Here is a 27,190-nt window from a genome sequence, read left to right as displayed (position 1 = left end):
TTGCACTTGCGCTGTGCGGTGACCGAAGTTCTAACGAGAGGTCCCGTATTTAAGGTCATTGCATTCGGGCAAATATCATCGAATTAGTGAACGGGAAGACAATAATTCTATAGCAGTACGTACATTTATGAAGATTTTGATAATATAAAGGATTTTCTTTTACAAGAAAGTTCACGTACACTTATTTTATAATAAAACTTAGCCATTCAAGTATATAAAACATAATCAACTTTTTTTCTAAATTTAAAGTTTCATATGACTCTTTGGCACATGTACATAAAAATGTAAATATATATAATTTAAAATCGAAAAAAGTATTAAACATGTGTGCAAACCTTCTATGAAGCGTCAGATATCTAGATTGAAAATTTAATATACTATATTTTGTAAACTTTGCCGAACAATAGCTAAGTTCCAAAGTCCTACAGAATAGGAAAAAAAAATCTTCAAACAATAGAATATTTTCATATTACCGATTTTGACTCCGGATTATACAATTCTTCGACAGGTTACCTTTTCTGTGGTAGGACATCCTGGTACCAAGTCAAGTAAGAGCAAGGTAAAGAAGTAAAATAAAGCTTTCAGTCGGTATAATTTTCTTTACATGACAAAATCAGAAAACAGTAAAATTTCCCCTCAAATTACACCGATTATATGTTTGCTCTTACTTGACCGAGTACCAGGATGTCTTACCACAGAAAAGGTAACCTGTCGAAAAATTATATAATTCGGAGTCAAAAGTCGGTAATATGAAAATAGTCTATTCCATAATATCAAGTGCATAACTTTAACATGTGTCCAGTTTGTCTATTAAGTTTTAAGGATCTGCACAGAAAACTGGGAGGAGTTGATTATACAAATTAAGTACCAACGTTCCAAACCGTACACCCACCCGCGCGTCTGCAACACCGCATGACAACTCCATACTGTAAGCCCGTTTTAGACTTCGTCCATCCCGACCAAAAGGAATAAAATATGTGAAAGAAAATCACACAATGCTTTCATTAAACCAAGGTTGTTACAAAAGTAATTATGGTTTAGCTCATTGAAACGGATACATGTTATCACATAACTATACATAGTACATATAGCCTTTAAAACAGTTAAACAGTTTTACCTTTTTACATTAAGTAGTTATTTCGCACAATAAACATACACGATCAATAGAGTCAAGACTTTCAAGTAGTCTACAAACCAACAGTATAATTTTTGTGTGTAGTTTGAAAAAAAAGTATACACGAAAATAACAATTGCGAGAATTAAATTGGCATCAGATAAAATATAATCAAATTCTGCCCAATTTAACAATCTTTTATTCAGAGTCTTGATCTATTACTAATAGAATAATACAAAATTGCAACTTGCAAGTATTTAAGATCATTGTTTTTCAGCAAAGCCACAATTATTCAGTATAGATCAAATTGTCATTGCCATATAAACTTCAAAAAGTAAGTTTGTGATAAGTCTAAATAATATAAGTACACAATATAAATGAAAATTCACACACACACACACACTCACACATATATATTATATGAAATCATTGTAAATAGTTCTGGGTCCCCAGTTCTAAGTTTTAAAGACTTTGATTTAGGATAAAGCTTACACGTTTCGAAATATTTTTTAATGAATTTGTTTAGATGATCTAAATTGAATTATTCTTCAGATTATTTTCTAGTGCTCCATACCATGTTATGGAACGCTGAACTCCTTCACAAATCTAAAAAAATATAAAATACCACTGAAACGTTATATTTGTTCTTGTGTTCTAAAGTGTTCAAAGTTAAGACGAGTGTGCACCTCAAATGCCCATGTAGTTTTCCTGACGAACATGTTTAGAACATACTAAACAGCAGGGACAGATACTATAACGCGTTGTTTCGAAAATATGATGATAATAGGCACCCGAATTGCATAGAAAAATACTGTCATTAAATCGGTTTGGTAATTTAAAAAGAGATGCTGTTTATAAAACATGAGGAATATAAATCTCTAGACAACTGAAAACTTTTCTATTAACAATAAGTTCCATAAATTTACACTGATTCGTATAATATATGATTATATATGATACATTGTATAAATTGTCGATGACATAATATTCAAATGTACGGCGGGAATTCCTGGACAACGATTTTGTATTACGAGTATACTGCGACTTTATAAAGCACAAACACATGATCTACAACATTAAAATAGTGTTTTTCTGCTTTTAGCTAACAATGAACATATGAACCCGCATTTGTTCTTTTGCAATCCGTAATGTTCGTTTCAAGAATGTTTTGTCAACATTACAGAAAAGAACAGTAGATTTTATTCTCTATGCATTATTTGTCGCAAAAAAAGTTGCACAGATTTCAGTCCTGAATAAGAGCATAATTTCCTATCAACTTTGGTGCATCTAACCATTAAATTGGCAGCTACCATAAAAACTCATAAACAGAGGTTTTGATAAAAAAAACTATTGATTTCCACAAATAACATGATTTTTCATTTACTGACACTAATCTATTAAATCTTAACGTTCAAACAAAAAATTGTTAAACAAAAGGTCTAAAGATACCAAAAGGATTATAAAACATCCTTGGCCAAAATAAAAATCCCAGCATTATGGCAGCAAAAACAATAAATAATAAAAAATAAAAAGTGGCTAACAAAACATAATATCGAAAACGGAAGAAGATGGAGCAACACAAACTCCACAATGAAACAGGGATAGGCCAGATATGACCTCTTGTTAAGATTTTCTTTAAATAAGCTATAATATCTTTATTTTTCAGTATCTCAATATGGCCAGCCCCTTTGACTTGATGATGATAAATCCTCTGTGGTTGTTTACCTTGCCAGAGTAAGCATCCTTGAAGACTACGGATATTCACTGTACCATCTCCACCATCCATAGTTACATTTGGTTTTATATCAAGCCACATGTGGCCTTTATACACTAGTTTTCCTGGTGTTGGAACGCCGTATCCATGGAGACAATGAACTTCCACACCAGGGGGTGTCAGTGATCGGACAAGATTTGCTGTGTCCTGTCTCATGTACCACCCGTCCGTGAAATTAATATCCTTGAAGAATTGTTCGTAATCATTAACTGTATAATTCCTTCCAGGTCGTTCAACAAGTATTTCATCCTCTTCCCAAAACTTATCGGATGGCATAAGCCAAGCAGTGCTAGGCATGGATCGCTGTTGCTGTCTTACTTGTGATGGCCAAAGCCATGGAATGTCCATGTTATCACCTGCAAAATACCAATAAGATACATATATTGCTTTTAAATTATGCTTTATTTATCATACGTATTATGACATTCATTTATACAAGAACTTGACAACATATTTGGTATTGTTATTTTTTCCTTATATGTACGTATTGGTACTAATTAATAAATAAATCCTGTAGTATATTATTTCAAATCTTATAGCCCGAATCTGTGAAAAGGGACATGACTATTGGCTAAAGGCTAAAACTGTGTGTGCAATCTATCTGTACAGTTTTAAGGATCTGGGTTGGAGTTGATGGAGGAGTTGTTTGCAAGAAATATGATTTTTTTTTAATTTTTGCTGAAAATAGTTCCCAAGTTCGGAAATAATTGTATAAAATTCGTCAATCAATTCCATAATAGCTGGTGGACAATTTCAACATGTGTGCAATCTAAATGTGCAGTTTAAGGGATTTGGATCGAAAACTTTAGGATGAGTTGCTTACAATGTACATACAACTAATACTATATGTTGTAAACTTTGCTGAAAAATGACTTACTAGTCACGCTAGTAGTTCCCAATTCCAGAAATATGGGAAGCAACTCGTCAAATAATTTCATAATATCAGGTGCTCAACTTCAACAAGTGTGCAATATTTATATTTATCTTACCTCCTATACATTTCTAGGAATATGATTGGTTAAAAGCAACCGCGTGGAGACCGTGTATATTCCATATTGGGTTAGTAGACTGGGCTTATTTCAATACACGGTTAGTAGTGGTGTTACGTCCCTTTATAAAAACAACACGGTGTTGAGGAAAAATCTTTAAGGTTTCAACAGACGAAGAAATTGATGATGAACGATTGAAATAAATTCATAAAACACATTTCAAGCTAGATAGTTGTTATTGTTGGCATTTGTTTTTGTATAGACCAATGAAAGTAGGTTATTAATACTAACGGTTGAAGACTTGATCACTTTGATAGGCCACTAGTCTAAATACCAGATGTTAAGATAGTCGGTAAGATAAATTCGTTATATAGTGTGCTAATGACCTAATACGATATATATGGGGTCAGTAAATTCCATATGGGGATTCGAGCTTCGCTCTCACCACATATGGAATTTACTGACCCCATATATATCGTATTAGGTCACTTGCACACTATGTAACTAATAATACCGGTAGTTTTGGGGATCTGGTTGATAACTGTAAAAGATTTAGTTCACGAAAAATGATCCTACGAACGAACGACCGAACGCCAGACCGTCCGGCATTGCCATACTTTTAGCCGGTTTTGGACTCCTTCTAACCAGGAAATTACTTGTGTTTAAGGTATCAATACCTAACCTTTTTCTGGTTTGCCTCAAAATACCTACCCTGAAGTTTTTATTGTTACTTTTGGTAGCGAATAGTAACAAAATTGCAGGTCTCTCCATTCACACAAGGTAAACACAAATTGAGCAAGAAAAATAAATTTCCACCTACATGTGTTGGACCTTCCTTATTTGTCTCATATATATGTTCTCCAAAGTTGTAGAGTAGAATACATTTCATGACAAAAATCTCTTTTTTGTTGATCTGGTGTTGCTGATCATTTTTTTTTTATAGTGTTCAAGATAATAGGCAAACATCTGTAAAAATTGTCATTAAAGAGCAAAAACTCCATTAACCAGTCGACTAACAATTTCGACCACATTGACTTATTGTTTATTTTGTCTTGCTGATCATTTTTGCTATCTTAAGTGTCTATTTATCTTTTACAGTTTTCAAGATCATAGACAAAAACACTAAAAATTGGCAAAGATCGTCATTAAAGAGCCATAACTTCAATAAAGAGTCGACTGAAGAATTCGGTGATGAGACTTATTTGTAGATCTTTTCTTGTTGTTTAATTTTGCTATTAAAAGTGTCTATCAATATATTTTAGTCTAAGATATTTGGCAAAAACGATAAAAAATTAGGAAAAATCGTCATTAAAGGGTAGTACGGAGATGTTTGACGTTTTCAGCATTGCTGACGTATTTGTAGATCTTGTCTTGCTGATCGTTTTTGCTATTTTAAGATTCTTTCTATCTATTATAGTTTTCAAAATAATAGGCAAAAAAAAAAGGAAAATTCGTCATTTAAGGGCAATAACTTCTATAAAACGTCGTCTGACAGTTTTGATGTTCATAAACAATAGGTAGAGCTCAACATTCTGAATATTTTTGCCCTTGTCAGATTTTCTTTATTTATAGCGGTTTTCAAAATAATAGACAAAACTTGAATGTTAACCCTATGTTCGATTTTTAGCCATGTCAGCTATCTTGGTAGGAAGGTGGGATCATCGGACACATTTTCTAAACTAGATATCCAAATAATGATTGTAGCCAAGTTTGGTTATATTTGGCCCAGTAATTTCAGAGAAGATTTTTTTTAAAGTTGACGGACGACGGACGACGGACGTCATGTGATGAGAAAAGCTCACTTGGCCCTCTAGGTCAGGTGAGCTAAAATTAAAAAAATGAATATTACATGTTAACTCATGTTAAATTGTCTCAAAATATTGACTATGCCAAAATGATTTATTTTGTTAGTACTGGTATGTACGCTTTATTTGCAAGCTGAAAATAAATCGAAATCTATGTAGAGAAATGCTTAATGCCTTTTTCAATGTTGTTATAAGCACATTTATTGTGATGTAATATTATTTAATAAAAACTATTATGAATATTGTTAGTTTTGTTTAATCTCAATTTTAACAAAGTTTTAGTGGAAAATAGTCTAAATAAGGTCCTTCCTTGTAAGACAATATTTATCCTATATGAATTTAATGTACTGCCTATCTACATTAACCCATCAAGCGATATTAAATTTTACTCCATCCTGTAACGAATATCTATTTCTTACCTGTAGCCAAGAGTATAAGTGGTTTGACAGATCCTCCCCATACACCAGCTAATGTTATAAATGACTGAATAAATTCATCTTTCCATTACTGTGGCTGGTTGTTTAGGAAGAACAATGTTGTAGGGTTCCCCATGCTGTGGTCTAGCAATACTACTTTTGTATTGTTGTTTAGAGCATACGTTTCCTCAATTAAAGCTTTAAAATTCTTGTAAAAATCAGCAAATTCATCTAAAAAGTTACAAAGACAGGGAATATTGTTTGTTTTATCCTTGATTATTTATTATTCATGGGATTCTATTTTTGTGTTCTTTTGGATATTGTTTTGTCCATAAGTATTTTATTCTTGTTTATCGGAAAGAGAACAACTCTGACCTTTAAAAAATAAGTATATCACTAGCACTGCTAGAATTTATACAACCATTTTAAAATCATTTAGAAGACATAAAACATTTCCCTCTAGCCTAGATGGAAAGATCTCAAAATTTTACATTATCAATTCAACTTTATTTGATTCATACAAATCATCTACATAGTATTACCTAGTTCATTACTCAATATACTATTTACATTTGAGTGAGGTTGCGTGTTTTCAACTTTGGACTATACTGTTAGTTCAATTCCTAGTAAATTTAAACTACAATTGCATTCAGCAGATTTTTATGTAATTTTTTAATAATAGCAGCATCGAATGTTCATCATTTATATTTACTGCATTTTCTTTTGTAATTTTATTCCTGTTTCTTTGAAATACCGTTTTTGTTGCCCTTTTACGCATATGTTTCGACACGAAATGTCAATAAATCATGGAACTTTTGAAAAAACAAAATGGAAATTAAAAAAGTTTTATCTACCTTGCCGTTTCTTTCATGGTGTTTGGTTTTTGTATTTCAACGTTTCTATAAAATGTTTTCATGTTCATTTAAACAAAGTTATTCACATTTAACGAGACACAATCTTGTACTATAAACGTTTGGAAATACCTTTCCTACAGAGAAAATGAAGGATTTTTGACGGCTGGATAATTGAAACACTGTCAATCATATCCAGGACAAACACACGTAAATATTATATGAATAGTAACCTTGCTTTGTACTCAACTATCACACTGAACTAAGAATTTTAATATGATAGATCATCATGTTGCAGTCTTCACAAAATGTCACCCAATGTGCACGTTGACACAATATTTCGAGTTCAAAATGACTTAATTTGTTTTGCCCATCTTTATAGAAAAAAATATTTTTTGAATCTTTGGTTTACAGTACCCGGAATAAATTACCAAAAACTCCCAATCGTGCAACATTGTGTCTGTTCCTACGTGAAGTTTGAATGAATATATTACACTTACTTGCAGCTTTCCTGAAGTCATATGGAGCACCTCTTACTGATACATTTCTCTCATATCCCCATTCGACCATGGCATTCACAATGGACGAAAAATAAGATGCTGAGAAGAAACAAAATGTTTATTCACAGAAGAGTTTCTTTAAAAAAACACGTTTTTTCACTCTTTTAAATGTTATTGCTATTACCATATTCATTACTAGGGCCTTATTAAGTAAATATACTTTTGCTATTTAAATTCGCCATTTCAAATAACAGTATATCAATTCATTAATATTAAAGCTTGTTCTGAAGAATGTTTTTAAAACTGATATCATGTTGTTAACCATAATCAACGTTTGTCCCTGGTGAAAAAATGTATTTGGCTTGTATATGGAACAGACTCCTCTTAAGTTAAAGGTACAAAAATCAATAGGTTATTTCTTGAAACAAAATATCGTACATTTAGAAAAAATAACAAAAATATCGAACTCTAAGGAAAATTCAAAACGGAAAGTCCCTTATCAAATGGCAAAATCAAAAGCTTAAACGATGTTTTCTTTTAAACTATGTTTTTTGAAATATACATGCAAATGAATATATTGTCTTGTTTTCATTTTTTCTAAACATAATTGTATAATAGGAAGCTTGTAATACTGAATAGCATGGTAAAAAATTTCAACAATCTCCCTATTTTTAAAAACTATGTTTTTGAGCACGAACTTGTCGCTAGAACTTTCAATATAAAATATTGTGTTTGTGTAAAAATTGAAAACAACATATTTTAAATTTCATGCGTCCGAAGCGCTTTTCTGGATTTACCCTCATCAGGAACGCTCAAAGCCAAATATTTGAAAGCCAAGGATGTATAAAGAACTGAAACAGCTGAAGAGCTATATTACTAAAAAGGACATAAAAAACAGCCAAATCCATCTAAAGTCATCTTTGCCTGAGGGAGTTGAAACCTTAGTTTCTTAAAATATAATAATTCATTAACGTAAATATAACGATTTAAAAGATATTCCTGTTCAGGTAAAAAAAAAGTAAAGGAACATGAGTTTAAGGAACAAAAGATTTTTATATTTGTTGAAGAGTTTTAAGAACAGGTCGTCTTAATTTTTTTGCAGTCGATTTTGTTCATACTATTTTTTTTTTTAGAAATGTTTAATAGTGATGGGTGCATACGAATACAAGTAACTGGAATACTTATTCAGTGAAAATGTTATTCTATTTGTAATTCCCCAACATTTATAAGAAAATACGTTATCATTTAGAATAACACACTTGGCTAACTGTTAGATAAAATACCTACTAGCAAAAATTCCTATACAATCATTGAACAAATTAATGCATTCTATATTATCCCTTTCATCATGCTTCAATTCATAAGGCCCTGTAACGTTCCGATAGGTTCGTTAAGTCGAGTCATGTCAATTACTTGGAAAATCTCTAATAGAGCTGATATATGAAGGACCATAAATGACTAACATACCTACACCTGAAACTAACACTAGCACGGATATCAGAAGGATTACGTATGTCTGACGTGCCTTAACCAGATACTTACAGTATTACTGATAAAAAAAACACATTGATTTTCATTTGCAAGCATACATCATTTACTTATTGTTATAGACACCTGAAAGGCAATCCCTGTCGTCTGACAAACATGGATGATAGTTTACATGTCAGTTCTAATAGGTATTAGATAAAACACTTGATACCTTATAAAACGGATATGTCAAAGGTATTCCCTGAATATCATACCTACAGTGAATAAAACTTTGAATTTTTCGAAATACTTTAGCTGTTTTCGGAAAAACCTTTCGGAAATTTGGGTCCTCAATGCTCTTCAGCTTCGTACTTTATTTGGCCTGTTTAACTTTTTGACTCGAGCGTCACTGATAAGTCTTTTGTAGACGAAACAATTTTTATCCTGGTTTTTATGATGAGTTCAAGTAGACTTAAAATGCATTTGAATATTCTTTTTCGGCCTCATGTGGTCATGTAGGTCCTCCCGTATTTAGGTATATATCTATATAAATAAGCTATACCTTTAATTCGAATGATTCATGATATATAACAGCCCTTACTATAATTTGTAATGAAATTAGTATAAAAATTTGAAATCACCTTGCCCAAGAAGTGGTGTGTATGGTGATTATTTTCATGAATTGGAAAGATTAGTGAACACAAGTATCAGCGTATCAAAACGTGTGTCTGACTTTAGCATCTATTGAATGTGATTATATGTGCGTTTTAGACATAAGTTCAAGTTCCGGTATAGATTAAGGGCTTTAGTTAAGGTGGGCTTAGCGTGTGTACTAGTTTGGGCTGTCTATTGATGTACACCTTAGTATTCATATTTTGTTCGATTTGTACTTTATCGGGAAAGTGTGTAGATGTCATTATGTTTTACTGTACTGTACTATCCACGTTTGTCACGTCGTATGGACTTCTCCTTATTATTGATCATTATTCGCATTTATCTTTGAGTTTGATAATTTTGTTCATACATTTTTTGCTACAAAAATATGTTATCATGGTAAATATATTGTTACATATTACCCGGATTTGTTTTTTTCTCAATCAATTTATGAATGTCGAACAGCGGTATACTACTGTTGCCTTTCTTTACAATGAATCATCAGCTAAATGATAAAACTTGCTGTGACGAATACGTCCTTTAAAATCATTAGATGTTATTCTTACACTGATTGAAAGATTGTTTTCTACATAGTGAAGGCTGAGGGTTATTTTCAACTATTGTATAATAATCTTTGTTAACTATTAGAAGAGTTTTGGCGTAATTATTCGAAGGAGATAAAGTAAAAAAGGGTCGAACTGTCTTATTTCAATTATTTCATTTGATAATATTAAGTCGCCTTTGTTTGTTTTGCCATGTCGTTATCAGTTTCTTTTCGACTAATCAACTGAATCTAAATTTCTGACGTCAAAAATTACAAATACATTATATGTCTTCGAGATACCTCATATACCTAAGATAATTATATATTATTTCGCTTGTTTGTTGGTCACTGGTATATATGACTTATAATTCCTTGTGAAATGTACCATCATCTGATACTTACTAGGACTGATCACCACTTGTCTGACATAACTTTATTTAATACTTACTACTTTCCCTACCGTCTGTCAGTACTAAATAATAATAATGATAATATTAAATGCATTATTTTCAGAAAATTGCAGTTTAAAAAAGAATATCCGTGCCTGGCCTGCTACAAATATGCAGACACAAATTTAAAAAGACAATAATGCAAGCACAAAAGGAAAGAAAAGAAAAAAGTAATATTGATACACTGTATATCTCGAGCACACCCATAAATGGATTTTGTCTACTAGTATGTAAATTCCAAGCAGTTTTTCTGTCTATCGTATTTTTATCAAAGAAGAACGTATGATACGGTCACTTTTTGGCCCCTTGAATTCAACAAAAAACTAGAGGCTCTAAGGAGGCTGTATCGCTGTACTGTCAATTTTGCATAAAAGTTTTACAATGCAATAAGCAAATTTCAAATAGTTTCCTTCAAAAACGAAATAAAGTGTAATATAAGCTTGGCCTGCTAACAATTTTTGCTACAAACAGTTTCTCTCCATCTACTACCGTTATAGTCAACTTAAAACACAAACTGTAAAACAAAAATCGTCAATCAAAGGCAATAACTCCTATTATGAGTCTACTGACAATTTCTGATTTGTTGCCTGAATAGTAGATCTTGGCATGTCGGTCAATTTTGATTAATGCAGTTTCATTCCATAGGTAAAGAGTTTCTTTCAAGAAGCTATATCTCCAATATGAACTCAACTGACGATTCTGACCATGTTCATTTACTTGTAAATTTAAATAACACACTTTAAACATGTATTGCATCCGAAGAGCTTTTCTGGATTCTACTTCATCATAAGCGTTCATACCCAAACCGTAGATTCTAATAATTCCACAATTTATCAACAGAGAATTTAAATTGCCAAAGTATATGTTATAAATCGACTACTTAGCGCCTGATACCCTCGAGGACAAACAACTCACCAGCAGGGGGATCGACCCAATGCTAGAAAAATATTTTTCAATTTGCTACGTTCGCGGCGCTTTTCTGGGTGTGTCTTCATCAGGAACGCTCATACCGAAAATATTGAAAGCCAAAAAAGATTTAAAAGTGTTTTTCAAGGTAAAGAAGTCTTTTAAGGAATAGAGTGTGATTTCGACCATGTTGACCTATTTGTAGATCTTGTATTGCTGATCGATTTTGTTGTTAACAGTTTCCATCCATCAACATTAGTTTTCGTAAATAAAACCCCACAGAAATGGGCAAAAATCGTCTTTCAAAGGCAATAACTCCTATAAGGAGTCGGCTGACGATTTCAAACATTGACTTCTTTGTAGATCTTGTCCTGTTGATCAGTTTTGCAATTTACAGTTTCCTTCTTTCTGTTATACTTTTGATTAAAGATAATAGGAAAAATCGCTTTAAATGGGATAATCGTTATTAAAGGCAATATCTCCTATCGGGAGTCGTTTCAAAGTTTTGATCAAAACGGATGTCTGGCACTTACTATGACTGCCTGATATTTAAAGTGTCACCCATGTTTGACACACCTTAAACTGATACTTACTCCGTTGTATGTGAAGATTCATCCCGGTAGAACTTATTTACACCTAAAACTTACTATCAGCAACATGTTCCGGATCAAGCCACTCCACTGTCTTTGTATCTCCCCATCCTGGTATCTTTGTTTGAACACCAGGAGAATTGCTGGTTACATGTTTTTGTTTGTCATAAACTAACCTAAAATAATAGAAGATCAAGTTGAATTGCCGCGCAAAATATAGAAAGGCATATGTATAAAAGACTCATCCATATGCAGCATAGTATACTCAAATCATGTCAACTTGCTGAACAAGTGCATATCTAAACTGATTGTGGGCATAGTATTATGATCGACACAGTACTCTGCTGGATATAGTACAATGAATATGATGTTAACACAGCTACAGATTTTGTTCATTGTAAATTCTACAAAATTTGATTTAATATCTGCATTTAAATATCAACTGAAATGAAAAAGGTTACCATTTTGAGTATCTGCAACTTTCAGTTTCATTAACCCTTTCTAACTAGGAAATGGTAAGAGTTCCATCATTGCAAGGAGACTTAAAAAAACAATATAGCAAACGCTAAGACGTTTCGCCTGATTTACTGATCATGATTGAATTCTATGTTGATAGTCTTTAAGTTCAATGTTTTACTGGAGGTATCACATGAACTTACTATTATCAATTATCCCTTAAAATTAAGTCAAAATCAGTTGAATCCTGCTTGACGGATATGTACACCTCGCAATAATTTCAGACACCAAATATAGTTGACCTATTGATTTAAGCATCTGAACAACGGATCTTATCAACAAAACTTAACGGGGACAAATGAACCACGAAAATGAGATACAGGTCAGATCAACTCTACCAGACGGACATGAACACTCTACAATTATTGTGTACTTGAAATATAGATGACTTATAGCTTATCCAAGAAACGGACCTTACCACGAATATTTAACGTAATCGATTAATCATTAATATTAGATCAAGGTAAGATGACCCTGCTTATAGTATCTTAGAAATAGACCTTATCATGAAAACTTAATGTTCACAAATGAACCATGAAAATTAACTCCATCAGATATGAATATTGGTTGACGGACATGCATTTCTTATTATTGTTTTGAATTGACGGAATTGACGGAATTGACTTCAAATTCAACATGGTAGCTGAAGCATCTATAGACACAGCTGTTTTAAAATACTGTAGTATAGATAAATTCTTTAAACTCAAGTGAATACATCATCTTTCTGTGACATACCTCATGTTATCTGTGAAGCAAGTAATTGTATGGGGGAATAACTCTTCCAGATTAACCCATAAATTATAGTATCCTTCTGTATGGAAATAACGAAATGGATTAGCAGTTGTTTTGTTTAGTTTTGCTTCAATTTGACTTCCACCATCCCCAGGCACTGAAAAAATAAAAAAAAATAACATAACAAAAATACCGAACTCCAAGGAAAATTCAAAACGGAAAGTCTATTAACAAATGGCAATATAAAAAGCTCAAACACATCAAACGAATGGAAAACAACTGTCATATTCCTGACTCGGTACAGGCATTATCTTATGTAGAAAATGTAGGCTTCAATCTGGTTTTATAGCTAGCTATAACTCTCACTTGTATAACAGTCGATTAATACTGTTCCCATCATTCGCTTTTATCTATCTTTAAATCAACAATTCTGAACCGTTTAATAGCAAAAAGTTCAAAGGCTTTTAAAAGATATATACCATCATTTAAATTCAATCGTTTTTCAAATTCATTTCATTTGTTATCACTGATAGGTTGATAGATATAGGAAGATGTGGTATGAGTGCCAATGAAACAACTCTCCATCCAAGTTACAATTTATAAAAGTAAACCATTATAGGTCAAGGTACGGCCTTCATCATGGAGCATTGGCTCACACCGAACAGCAAGCTATAAAGGGCCCCAAAAAATGACTAGTGTAAACCATTCAAACGGAAAAACCAACGGTCTAATCTATATAAAAACGAGAAACGAGAAACACGTATGAACTACATCGACAAACGACAACTACTGTAATCAGATTCCTGCCAAGGCTCCTTGTTGAAGACCGTACTGTGACCTATAATGGTTTACTTTTATAAATTTTGACTTGGATGGAGAGTTGTCTCATTGGCACTCATACCACATCTTCTTATATCTATAAACAACAGTACACAAAACACAACATAGAAAACTAAATACTAAGCAACACGAACCACGCCAAAAACTGGGGGTGTTCTCAGGTGCTCCGGAAGGGTAAGCAGATTCTGCTCAACATGTGGTACCCGTCGTGTTACTATGTTAGTACAAACCTGGAAATAGAATCTCTAGAAATGTTTTTTTTTTGTGAATTACAGCTACCAAGAAAAGTCAATGTAAAAATTACCACAAGCAATAGTTTATGACAAAATAAATATTGTTATTACTTATCAACACAAAAAATCCAATGAAGAACCATGTTTATATATATAATTCGAAGAAAATAATCTGTGGGAAAAAAGTAACGTGAATTTTTCCCCATAACTTTGTTTTCCCCTTCAGTCGTGCGATTTAATCAGTTCCTTGCAAATGTAAAGGTGTGAATGAAGATCTGGTTGGAAGCATTTCCTGGAAAGGAAACTCGAGACATACCTGATGATCCATTAAACATACTAATGAGGTTAAATATTCTCTTGAAAGGAGCAGAAATAAAGCTTAGTCGATTTTTACAACACATACTAAAAGATGTAAAGGAAAACAATGCAACGACAAAAATAAAACTAAGAATGAGTCCATATCCTTCATGATAGTCCGCAAGAATTGAATTACTCCAAGATATTCTGCCATGAGTTGATGGGTCCCATACATCCCTTACGTGCGACGTCACTGTTTCTTCAAAGTGTAGGTTTATTTTTGAAGAAATACTTGATTTTAAGAAGCACGAAAAGGGATGTTTATTTAATTTTTGGAATAAAGACTACCACAGAAAGTCCACGTAGGAATTACAACAAGCAATTATGTTTTACACAATATGTATTGTTACAAATTATCAATATAAAAATAAAAACAAAAACAAAAGCGCATGTGTGTACATATAAATTCATAGAAAATCTTCAGACTTCAACTTGATCACTATGAATATGTATATTTACTGGTAACATTCCCAAGTTATGTCTCTATGAGATGAAACATAGAGATCATATCCGGGAACCAGTACATAAACAAAATTAATTGTCTATGAATATTATATATCTCCCCAAAAGAGGCGTGGTTTGAAAAACAGCTGTATTTACAAAGTGCAACCTAAATGAAGAAAACATTAAATCAAATTTCCAGAAATGTAAGAGATATAACATTAATAAATAGATATTCCAATTTAAACACCCTGCAGTTTACCTGAATGAATGGAATTAAACTGAAATTCCCCAAAAGAAGTATAAACAAAAAATAAAGAAAACTTGAAGTTCCAATATCAATAACATAATATCTGCTTTTTAGTACTGAGTAATGATTCTGAAAATTTTTAAAAGGAGCATGTTTTCATGGCAGCTGAAAAAACTTATGTACAGGAACTTTTTTAAAGTTCCATTCAGATAAAGTTTGAGCAGTAGTTCTTTTTTATCCGATCTATTATCATGTGTCTGGTTGAGGTTAAGCAATACAATAGTAAAGGGAAAAGGGCAAATCGACATACATTATTATGCTTTTTGCAAAAATTTGAACCAAAGAAAATAAATATCACTGGAAACCACGTTGGAGAAAAGAGGCAATAAACCTAAATCACACTAGATGATTAATTAAGTCATGATAATGAAGTCAAATATTTATTTCAAAGTGATCAGAAATAAAACTTAATAATTTTCAAAAGCTAAAAATTTCAGAATATATGTTACAGCAAAATCAACAACGACAAATTTCATCCCTTTAAAACGATAGTCCGCAAGAATTGAATAACTCTAAGATATTCTATCAGAAGTCGATGGATGTATCCCATACATGCTTTCCGTGTGATATAACTGTTTCATTTCCGTCGACCGTTAAAATGCAAAAACGCAGAAGTTAATAATAAACATTTATTCTTCTAAATGAAGGAATGTTTTTGGCTAAAACAATTAAATTGAGTATAAAGCATAGATAAAGTTCTATGTCGGGAAACCAGAAATATGAGGTTCAGTATATTAGACAGTGTGTTAGAAGAGCACGGAGAAATATGAGGTTCAGTATATAAGACAGTGTGTTAGAGAAGCGCGGAGAAATATCAGGTTTCGTATTAAAGACAGTGTGTTAGAGAAACTCGAGGAATATGGGGCTCAGTATGTAAGGACAGTGTGTTAGAGAAGCACAGAGAAATATGAGGTTCAGTATATAAGACAGTGAGTTAGAGAAACACGGAGAAATATGAGGTTCAGTTTATAAGGGAGCGTGTAAGGGAAGCGCGGAGAAATATGACGTTCAGTATATAAGACAGTGTGTTAGAAAAGCTCGAGGAATATCGGGTCCAGTACTAGTATATAAGACTTTGTTTAAGAGCAGCACATGGAAATTTGGGGATCAGTATATAAGACAGTATGTTAGAGCAACACGAAGAAATATGAGGTTAAGTATATAAGACAGGGTTAAAAGAGAAACACAGGGAAATTTGAGAATCAGTATATGAGACAGTGTTTAGGAGAAGCATGGAAAAATATGAGGTTCAGTATGCCAGACAGTGTTAAAAGAAAAGCATTTGGAAATTTGAGAATCAGTATATAAGACAGTATTTTAAAGAAACAAGGGGAAGTTTGAAGATCTGTATATAATATAAAAATTACTTTCCACAAGAGACCAAATGACATAGAAATTAACAACTATAGGTCACCGTACGGCATTCAACAATGAGTAAAACCCATACCGCATAGTCAGCTATAAAAGACGATTTTTAAGAAAAATCACGGGAAAGTTTAGGGATCAGATCTTTGATGAGTTATCATAAGACAGTGTTTTAGAGAAGCATGGAATAATATGAGGATCGGTATATAAGAAAGTGTTTTAGAAAAGCAGGTGAAAGTCTGAGGATAAGTATGGTAGACGGTGTTCAGAGATCTAACATCGGGAAATTCGAGGGTCAGTATATCAGACAGTGTTTGTGAGGAGCACAAATGAATAAGTTTATTCCAAGGACTTATAGATATAAATTAACTGTCGACACTTCCGGTGCAACTGAGTTCCCGCCGGCTATTAATAGAATTCGTCTTGCTGAATGTTAAGTTTTATTTGTAGAGTTAATTGGACTGTTGTTTGTCTATTTGTCTAATTGTTGGTTTTTTTTTCTCTTTTTGTCGATGATATCTGTAATAGTGCAAAAATATGTCATGTTGATTTGTGCTAACAACAAGAAACAATGTAAGCACATAAAGAATGTATCGAGGTTAAACCTGTTTTGCCAGATCGACCCCCATGGTTCACCTAAGACGGTAATGTGCTAATAAAATAACAGAACAAACTGCAAAAATCAGTTGATAAGATCTTGCCTCATCAGAACGGTACAAAATATAACAAGAGTGCACACGTGGAAATGTCTCGCCTGCTTTATTTATCATGATTGGATTAATGTTGAAGGTGTGTAATATAGAAGGTTTTACTACAAGTATCACATAAACTTAACATTACCAATGATCCATGAAAATGAAGTCAAAGTCAGACGAACCTTGCCAGACAGACATGTACACCTAATAATCAATCCATACACCAAATACTGTTACCCTATTGCTTATGCTATCCGAGAAACACAGACTTAATTTACGAAAATTGAACATTGAACAACGAACCATGACAATGAGGTTATTGTCAAATGAATCCTGTCATGTACACACTACAATCATTCCATACACCAAATATAGTTGACATATTGCTTAGAGTATCTAAGAAACAAACATCCCCATGAAACCTTAACATTGACAATGAACAATGAAAACGAAGTCAAGGTGAGATAAACCCTGCTCGACAGACATGTACACCCGACAATCATTCCATACACCAAATATAGTAGACTGATTGTTTATAGTATCTGACGAATAGACCACGAAAACTTAACCTTGCTCACTGATCCATGAAAAGAGGTCGAGGTCAGGTGAACCCTGTCTGACGGACATGTACATCTTGCAAATATAGTTATCCCTCTGACTTATTATAACCAAGAAATTCACATGTGACAAAAAATTTTTTTCAAGTTAGTCGCTGAACCATGAAAATGAGGTTAAAGGACAATGGACATAAGACAGTCGTAAACTTCGTAACATAAGGCATCTGCATACAAGGTATGAAACATCCAGGTTTTCTACCTTTTGAAATGTTAAGCTTTAAACAAATAGTTTAGAAAAAATCATGACACTGACATGTTTCAATGTCAAAATATAACGTTGGGCGATGTACACAAAATAAGTATATCGACAGTATGCAGGACCATCAGAGCAAACAACTGGATTGACTTTTTATTTAGGCATGCATAAAACTGTTGATAATAAAGTCAATGTTATTGTCTAAGTCTGTGTTTCTACTCATGAAAGACGTGTTTTTGTGTTCTTAGATTTTAAACGAAAAAATACCAGTAAAACCATCAGTATTCTAATGTTGCCTCTTATTCAGTACCGATAATTGAATATTATGTCAATGCAAAAAGGTACAAAAACGAAAATTAACTACGATTCTAAAAAGTGTGTAGTATTATTGGTAACAGACTTGTGAACAATAAAACATTACTTTTCCTCATTCGATTAAGATGTAAGCAGATTCAAGAAGTAAATACTTACACCCACTCCCTATCTTTTACATTTTGCATAACAAATATTATATTCAATGGTACATGTATCGTTTAAGTGTTTTGGCCTACAAAATTTTAATCCTGGTATCTATGATGGGTTTATTTACAACCACTGGGTCGATGCCACTGCTGGTGGAGATTTCCTCCCCGATGGTATCAGCAGCCCAGTAGTCAGCGCTTCTGTGTTGACATGAATCATCATTGATATGGTAATAACTGTTGTATGAATTCAGTACTATACTATTATACTCAAAACTCAGATCACAAATTCGAGTACTTTCTACAAATAAGATTGATTGTAGATAAACAAAATTCAATGACGACTGAACTGAAATTTGTAAATGAACACCACAAGAATCTCACTTTGTATTGGCTTCTTAAATGTTTGTTACTATGGTGAAAGCAGAGACATCGTTTTACCCAACTCAAAACATTAAAAAAATAATTAAAAGATAAGATAACCAGATTGTTCAGGGTGAAATAAATTGCAATTGAAATGCACTTAAGAGTCTAAGATTGCAACCATTTTTTTTTAAAAAGAATTCATTGGTAAAAAATATCAAAACTAAACAAAATATTCTTCGACCCATATGAAATTACTAATTTATCATAATTTACAAAATGGGTACTAGTCAGAATTTTTTACCAAATTTAAAATAATTCTCAATACACATTTTACCAAATTACTAATATTTGTAAAACGGCAACGTTCCTTCTTATCCCCCTTCGTGTCATTTATTTATCCTGAAAATGATTTTGTCTAAAAAAAAATAAGACTATGAAAAGGGTCATTTGAGGTATATGCCAATTAGACACCAACCCATGAACAAAAACGCACACCTTTTCATAAATTGTTTGTGTAGGTATTGTAATTAGTCAAATAGTAAAGTACTGAAAGCAAAAATTACTTTTCAATTTTAATCCATTATAAACAAACATAACATTTTTTCACATTTAATTAAATAAAAGATGATAAGACCAATATTGACAAGTAAACAGTACATTCAAACTGAATAAATACATTTACAATCAATAATCAAACAATGCAAATTTGGCTTATTGGAATGGTAAAATTCACATTTATTTTTCAAACAAAGAAAACTTTACCTTTTTATACTTTTTACACAGATTTACATTATCAGTCATACAAAGATGTGCTAACCATTTTCTTGCACGAGAGCAATATTTTAAAACAACTTAAACCAAAATCAGTCTATGGTTAAGTCATCCAAATCGAGCTGTTTAATTCTTCTGCACACATTTATTTCAAAATAACAAGTTTTGTTAATCTTAGTTTTAAAAAATTTATGATAGAGTTGCTTTCTTCAAGAAAATAGTTTGCACATGATACCTGTTGATACAAATCAGAATGTGTTATACAAAGATTTTATATAGTATAAATCCTTGGTAATATAGAATTTTTCAAATGAAAAAAAAAAATGTTAATACATACCATGATACATTTTGTGCCAGTTAGAAACAAAATACAAATTGATAAGAAAAACATTCTTTCAACAGACTCACTCAATCATATACTGTTAATTCAGAATATATTGCGAGATTTTTATTAATGAGAATAATGCGACTGAGTGAGTATCGCAATAATAAGAATTTGCATTCTGATATCTGATCGATATATCTGTATGCAGTTTTTCCTGAAATCGCATTAATTAATCTTGCATTTCTGTACATTCTTCAAAAATCGCAATAATAAATGTTTGCAATAATTTCTGAATTTACAGTATTTAAAAGTGTATGAAAAGCACTCCTAAAAAATATTAATACTGTAGTAGAGAAAATCATGAGTTCATATGAAATAACACAATTCAGAAAGACTTCATAAAGCCGCATGTATAATTTGAATCAAAATAACAATTGTAGATCATTCAGGATAACTGCAAAGCAAAAACTTGCAGAACCCCACCCCTCTCCCTCAAGGGTATTTTATGTACATAAATCTAATAGTGGAAAAATAATATCAACTAGGCAAAAGAAAACTAGAAGTTTATCATCCTTTCACGTCATTGAAAGCTGTCATAGTTAACCTTTGTTAATACTAGTAATTTTACATCATTGATATCATTTTTTAAAGATCAATATATGTTCAAGAAAACTAAATTGACAAGGGAAAAATTATCAAAACAACAGATAAAAAAAATCTTAAAGGAGGATTTTAGGGCCTTCCAAGGAAAAGTCTAGGGGTTTCTACTTGGAAAGATCAAGTGGTTTCCATCTAGAAATTTCTAGGGGTTCCACAGGGAAAAAGATGCATCCAAGCTAAATTTTCATCAATTTTTTATGTGATTTAAGGAAAAAACCTAACCCCCAGAACACCCACTTTCGATCTGCCAATGAAGAACAAGATACAGGGTTAAACAGTTTTTACTTTGGTTAAAGGACCTGAACAATATCTCACTTTTTAGAAAATTATTGGTTTTCAGTAATATTCAAGCAAGCAAATGTTTTGAATGGTCTGTCAGAGTCAGACTTAAAATCATAAAATCAAGCACAGTCCTCAGATATCTGACCTTTGCTTTTGACATTTGAATAACACATGGAGAACAGGTGTTAGACTTTATACTGGCTAAAAAAAGATCATAAACATATTAAAATTTGTCTTTTTCTTTAAGGGTACTGCTTGTTAAGCAATCACTTCATATATGTGTCATATGGGTTGATTTATGATACATATATAAGACTTTAGAAGAGCTTTTGATACGGTTAATCATACAGGACTGTTTTATAAACTTAGTAAAATTGGAGTAGGAACCCATTTTTATAATATAATCAAAAGTATGTATAAAAACACGAAACATGTTAACAGCTGACTTTAGATCATGTATTGGAGTATGACAAGGTGATAATCTGAGCCCGAGTCTCTTTAAAATAAATATTTATTAATGATTTTAAATCTTTATTAGATGAAACCTGTGACTCAGTATTGCTATCAAATATTTCATTTAATTGTCTTCTTTATGCTGATGATCTTGTACTGCTTTCTGAATTTAAAAAAGGCTTACAGACTGCATTAAATAAGCTGGAAATCTATTGAAAAATTGGGGTTTAGAAGTTAATTTAAAAAAAACGAAATCTATAGTTTTTAATACATCTGGCCGTAATAAAGATGCACAGTTTTCATATAAAGACACATACATCCAAAATACCCAACATACTTATCTTGGCATAACTTTTAGTGCATCTGGCAGCTTTTCAGAAGCCAAAAATATGTTATATAAAAAAAGGTTTAAAAGCTTTCTTTAAATATACTAAATATTTTAATAATTATAACCCTAATATCTCCACTCTAATGCACATTTTTGATCACACAGTGAAACCCGTATTATATATGGTTCAGAAATATGGGGTTGTTTTAACTCAAAGAAGTTAAAGAATGACACAGAACTAAATTATTTCTATAGACTTTGTAAAGATCTAAAAAGCGAGAAAGTGCATCTAAAATTCTGCAGATTTACATTAGGAGTGAATAAGCATGCAACAAATTTGGCCATATTTGGTGAATAAGGTCGTTATCCTCTAATGTTAGATATTTTAACAAACATGATCAAATATTGGAAAAGAATTCATATTACAAATAATATTTTATTAACAAATGCATACTCTCTCAAATACATTATCGAAAGCTGGGAAGAATTCTTGGACTAGTTGTATTCATGCTATCCTGAAATTGCTTGATTTACAAGAGTATCAAGTACTCTCATCTAAAACAAACATTAAGAATATGGTGAAAAAGAAATTATATTTAAAATATTGTAACTTATGGAAGAAAGAATTATTCAATGATAAAAGACAAAATAAGACCTCTGGAAATAAACTTCGAACTTATCGATTATTCAAACCAAACTTTAATTTTGAGCCATACTTATTGAAATAACCATATCTTCACAGATGTGTTTTAACAAGATTTAGAATTGGAGCTCACAAACTTGAAATAGAAAAAGGTCGTTACTTTAATATAGAATTAGAAAATAGAATATGCAAACTCTGTAATGAGGAAGTACAAGATGAGATGCATTTTCTTTTAACATGTAAAGCTTTGGTTAATGTTAGAAATCCCTATCTTAGCAAAATATTTAGTAAAAATAAAAATATTTCAAAACTTGATAACAAATCTCTGTTTATTTGGTTAATGGGAAATGAAGATAAAAATATTTTGATAATAATTTGTCAATTATTAGAGGTTTTAAATAAAAACAGGCATACAATACTAATTTAGAATACTTTATACAGAGTTATAGATATATATGATCATATATGCATTTACAATAGTTACTATTTACATTTAATTAATAATTGGTATGCTGTGAGGTGTATTGTCCGATAAAGGGTCCAGAATAACTAACAATGGGTCATATTATATATTTTTATTATAACAAATTAATTATTTCAGTTACTTTGATATTATATATTAATCAATTAAATCAAAATTAATCATGTTATGTACTTTGTTTAACCTATTTTTAATTTACTTTTATATTATGTTTGAAATTATATTGTAATTATTCTGCTCATTTTGGGTGCCGTGATTGGCAAATACAATATTTGTTTGTTTGTTTGTTTGTTTTAGTAAGCAATGAATTTGGTTGTTATATTTGATAGATGCTTTTTGTGCTTCTTTGTTAAATGTTTGTTAGTTTTGAGATTGTGACACAGCGATGACTGCTATACCCATATTATGACAATGTTACCTATTATGTCTGTTTTGTTCACGCATCATTCTAAATATAATGGAATTTGATGCGACTGTCATACAAGTAAGAGGTTTAGCGCTATAAAACCAGGTTCAATCCACCATTTTCACATGAAGAACAGGTGTTAGACTTTATACTGGCTAAAAAAGATCATAAACATATTAAAATTTGTCTTTTTCTTTAAGGGTACTGCTTGTTAAGAAATCACTTCATATATGTGTCATATGGGTTGATTTATGATACATATATAAGACTTTAGAAGAGCTTTTGATACTGTTAATCATACAGGACTGTTTTATAAACTTAGTAAAATTGGAGTAGGAACCCATTTTTATAATATAATCAAAAGTATGTATAAAAACACGAAACATGTTAACAGCTGACTTTAGATCATGTATTGGAGTATGACAAGGTGATAATCTGAGCCCGAGTCTCTTTAAAATAAATATTTATTAATGATTTTAAATCTTTATTAGATGAAACCTGTGACTCAGTATTGCTATCAAATATTTCATTTAATTGTCTTCTTTATGCTGATGATCTTGTACTGCTTTCTGAATTTAAAAAAGGCTTACAGACTGCATTAAATAAGCTGGAAATCTATTGTAAAAATTGGGGTTTAGAAGTTAATTTAAAAAAAACGAAATCTATAGTTTTTAATACATCTGGCCGTAATAAAGATGCACAGTTTTCATATAAAGACACATACATCCAAAATACCCAACATACTTATCTTGGCATAACTTTTAGTGCATCTGGCAGCTTTTCAGAAGCCAAAAATATGTTATATAAAAAAAGGTTTAAAAGCTTTCTTTAAATATACTAAATATTTTAATAATTATAACCCTAATATCTCCACTCTAATGCACATTTTTGATCACACAGTGAAACCCGTATTATATATGGTTCAGAAATATGGGGTTGTTTTAACTCAAAGAAGTTAAAGAATGACACAGAACTAAATTATTTCTATAGACTTTGTAAAGATCTAAAAAGCGAGAAAGTGCATCTAAAATTCTGCAGATTTACATTAGGAGTGAATAAGCATGCAACAAATTTGGCCATATTTGGTGAATAAGGTCGTTATCCTCTAATGTTAGATATTTTAACAAACATGATCAAATATTGGAAAAGAATTCATATTACAAATAATATTTTATTAACAAATGCATACTCTCTCAAATACATTATCGAAAGCTGGGAAGAATTCTTGGACTAGTTGTATTCATGCTATCCTGAAATTGCTTGATTTACAAGAGTATCAAGTACTCTCATCTAAAACAAACATTAAGAATATGGTGAAAAAGAAATTATATTTAAAATATTGTAACTTATGGAAGAAAGAATTATTCAATGATAAAAGACAAAATAAGACCTCTGGAAATAAACTTCGAACTTATCGATTATTCAAACCAAACTTTAATTTTGAGCCATACTTATTGAAATAACCATATCTTCACAGATGTGTTTTAACAAGATTTAGAATTGGAGCTCACAAACTTGAAATAGAAAAAGGTCGTTACTTTAATATAGAATTAGAAAATAGAATATGCAAACTCTGTAATGAGGAAGTACAAGATGAGATGCATTTTCTTTTAACATGTAAAGCTTTGGTTAATGTTAGAAATTCCTATCTTAGCAAAATATTTAGTAAAAATAAAAATATTTCAAAACTTGATAACAAATCTCTGTTTATTTGGTTAATGGGAAATGAAGATAAAAATATTTTGATAATAATTTGTCAATTATTAGAGGTTTTAAATAAAAACAGGCATACAATACTAATTTAGAATACTTTATACAGAGTTATAGATATATATGATCATATATGCATTTACAATAGTTACTATTTACATTTAATTAATAATTGGTATGCTGTGAGGTGTATTGTCCGATAAAGGGTCCAGAATAACAAACAATGGGTCATATTATATATTTTTATTATAACAAATTAATTATTTCAGTTACTTTGATATTATATATTAATCAATTAAATCAAAATTAATCATGTTATGTACTTTGTTTAACCTATTTTTAATTTACTTTTATATTATGTTTGAAATTATATTGTAATTATTCTGCTCATTTTGGGTGCCGTGATTGGCAAATACAATATTTGTTTGTTTGTTTGTTTGTTTTAGTAAGCAATGAATTTGGTTGTTATATTTGATAGATGCTTTTTGTGCTTCTTTGTTAAATGTTTGTTAGTTTTGAGATTGTGACACAGCGATGACTGCTATACCCATATTATGACAATGTTACCTATTATGTCTGTTTTGTTCACGCATCATTCTAAATATAATGGAATTTGATGCGACTGTCATACAAGTAAGAGGTTTAGCGCTATAAAACCAGGTTCAATCCACCATTTTCACATGAAGAACAGGTGTTAGACTTTATACTGGCTAAAAAAGATCATAAACATATTAAAATTTGTCTTTTTCTTTAAGGGTACTGCTTGTTAAGAAATCACTTCATATATGTGTCATATGGGTTGATTTATGATACATATATAAGACTTTAGAAGAGCTTTTGATACTGTTAATCATACAGGACTGTTTTATAAACTTAGTAAAATTGGAGTAGGAACCCATTTTTATAATATAATCAAAAGTATGTATAAAAACACGAAACATGTTAACAGCTGACTTTAGATCATGTATTGGAGTATGACAAGGTGATAATCTGAGCCCGAGTCTCTTTAAAATAAATATTTATTAATGATTTTAAATCTTTATTAGATGAAACCTGTGACTCAGTATTGCTATCAAATATTTCATTAAATTGTCTTCTTTATGCTGATGATCTTGTACTGCTTTCTGAATTTAAAAAAGGCTTACAGACTGCATTAAATAAGCTGGAAATCTATTGTAAAAATTGGGGTTTAGAAGTTAATTTAAAAAAAACGAAATCTATAGTTTTTAATACATCTGGCCGTATTAAAGATGCACAGCTTTCATATAAAGACACATACATCCAAAATACCCAACATTATACTTATCTTGGCATAACTTTTAGTGCATCTGGCAGCTTTTCAGAAGCCAAAAATATGTTATATAAAAAAAGGTTTAAAAGCTTTCTTTAAATATATAAATATTTTAATAATTATAACCCTAATATCTCCACTCTAATGCACATTTTTGATTACACAGTGAAACCCGTATTATATATGGTTCAGAAATATGGGGTTGGTTTAACTCAAAGAAGTTAAAGAATGACACAGAACTAAATTATTTCTATAGACTTTGTAAAGATCTAAAAATCGAGAAAGTGCATCTAAAACTCTGCAGATTTACATTAGGAGTGAATAAGCATGCAACAAATTTGGCCATATTTGGTGAATTAGGTCGTTATCCTCTAATGTTAGATATTTTAACAAACATGATCAAATATTGGAAAAGAATTCATATTACAAATAATATTTTATTAACAAATGCATACTCTCTCAAATACATTATCGAAAGCTGGGAAGAATTCTTGGACTAGTTGTATTCATGCTATCCTGAAATTGCTTGATTTACAAGAGTATCAAGTACTCTCATCTAAAACAAACATTAAGAATATGGTGAAAAAGAAATTATATTTAAAATATTGTAACTTATGGAAGAAAGAATTATTCAATGATAAAAGACAAAATA

At 31.2% G+C, this 27,190-nt stretch overlaps 2 protein-coding genes and 1 pseudogene across 5 annotated transcripts in view; 1 reads left to right on the top strand and 2 right to left on the bottom strand.

Moving 5' to 3' along the window:
* Positions 1-27,190, top strand: part of LOC127701343 (plasmanylethanolamine desaturase-like) — a 429,461-nt gene that overhangs the window by 193,027 nt on the left and 209,244 nt on the right. The gene's annotated exons all lie outside the window — the stretch shown is intronic.
* The window catches only part of LOC127701319 (phospholipase A2 group XV-like), a 131,160-nt gene that overhangs the window by 45,502 nt on the left and 58,468 nt on the right, over positions 1-27,190 (bottom strand). Inside the window, exon 7 of one of the 3 annotated variants that reach the window (XR_007981972.1) lies at positions 19,784-19,950. The exons of 1 other annotated variant lie outside the window; for it this stretch is intronic. The gene's annotated coding sequence lies outside the window, so the exon portion shown is untranslated. Of the gene's footprint in view, positions 1-19,783; positions 20,889-27,190 lie in introns of those variants that run through there. One more of the 3 variants, XR_007981973.1, reaches the window with a different exon arrangement.
* On the bottom strand, positions 509-14,373 carry LOC127701321 (phospholipase A2 group XV-like; annotated as a pseudogene).

Source organism: Mytilus californianus, unplaced genomic scaffold (genome assembly GCF_021869535.1).
Source record: "Mytilus californianus isolate M0D057914Y unplaced genomic scaffold, xbMytCali1.0.p SCAF_5, whole genome shotgun sequence".
Lineage (NCBI taxonomy): Eukaryota > Metazoa > Mollusca > Bivalvia > Mytilida > Mytilidae > Mytilus > Mytilus californianus.
Note: the sequence above shows the minus strand (reverse complement) of the source record. Positions and strands in the feature narration are given on the sequence as shown.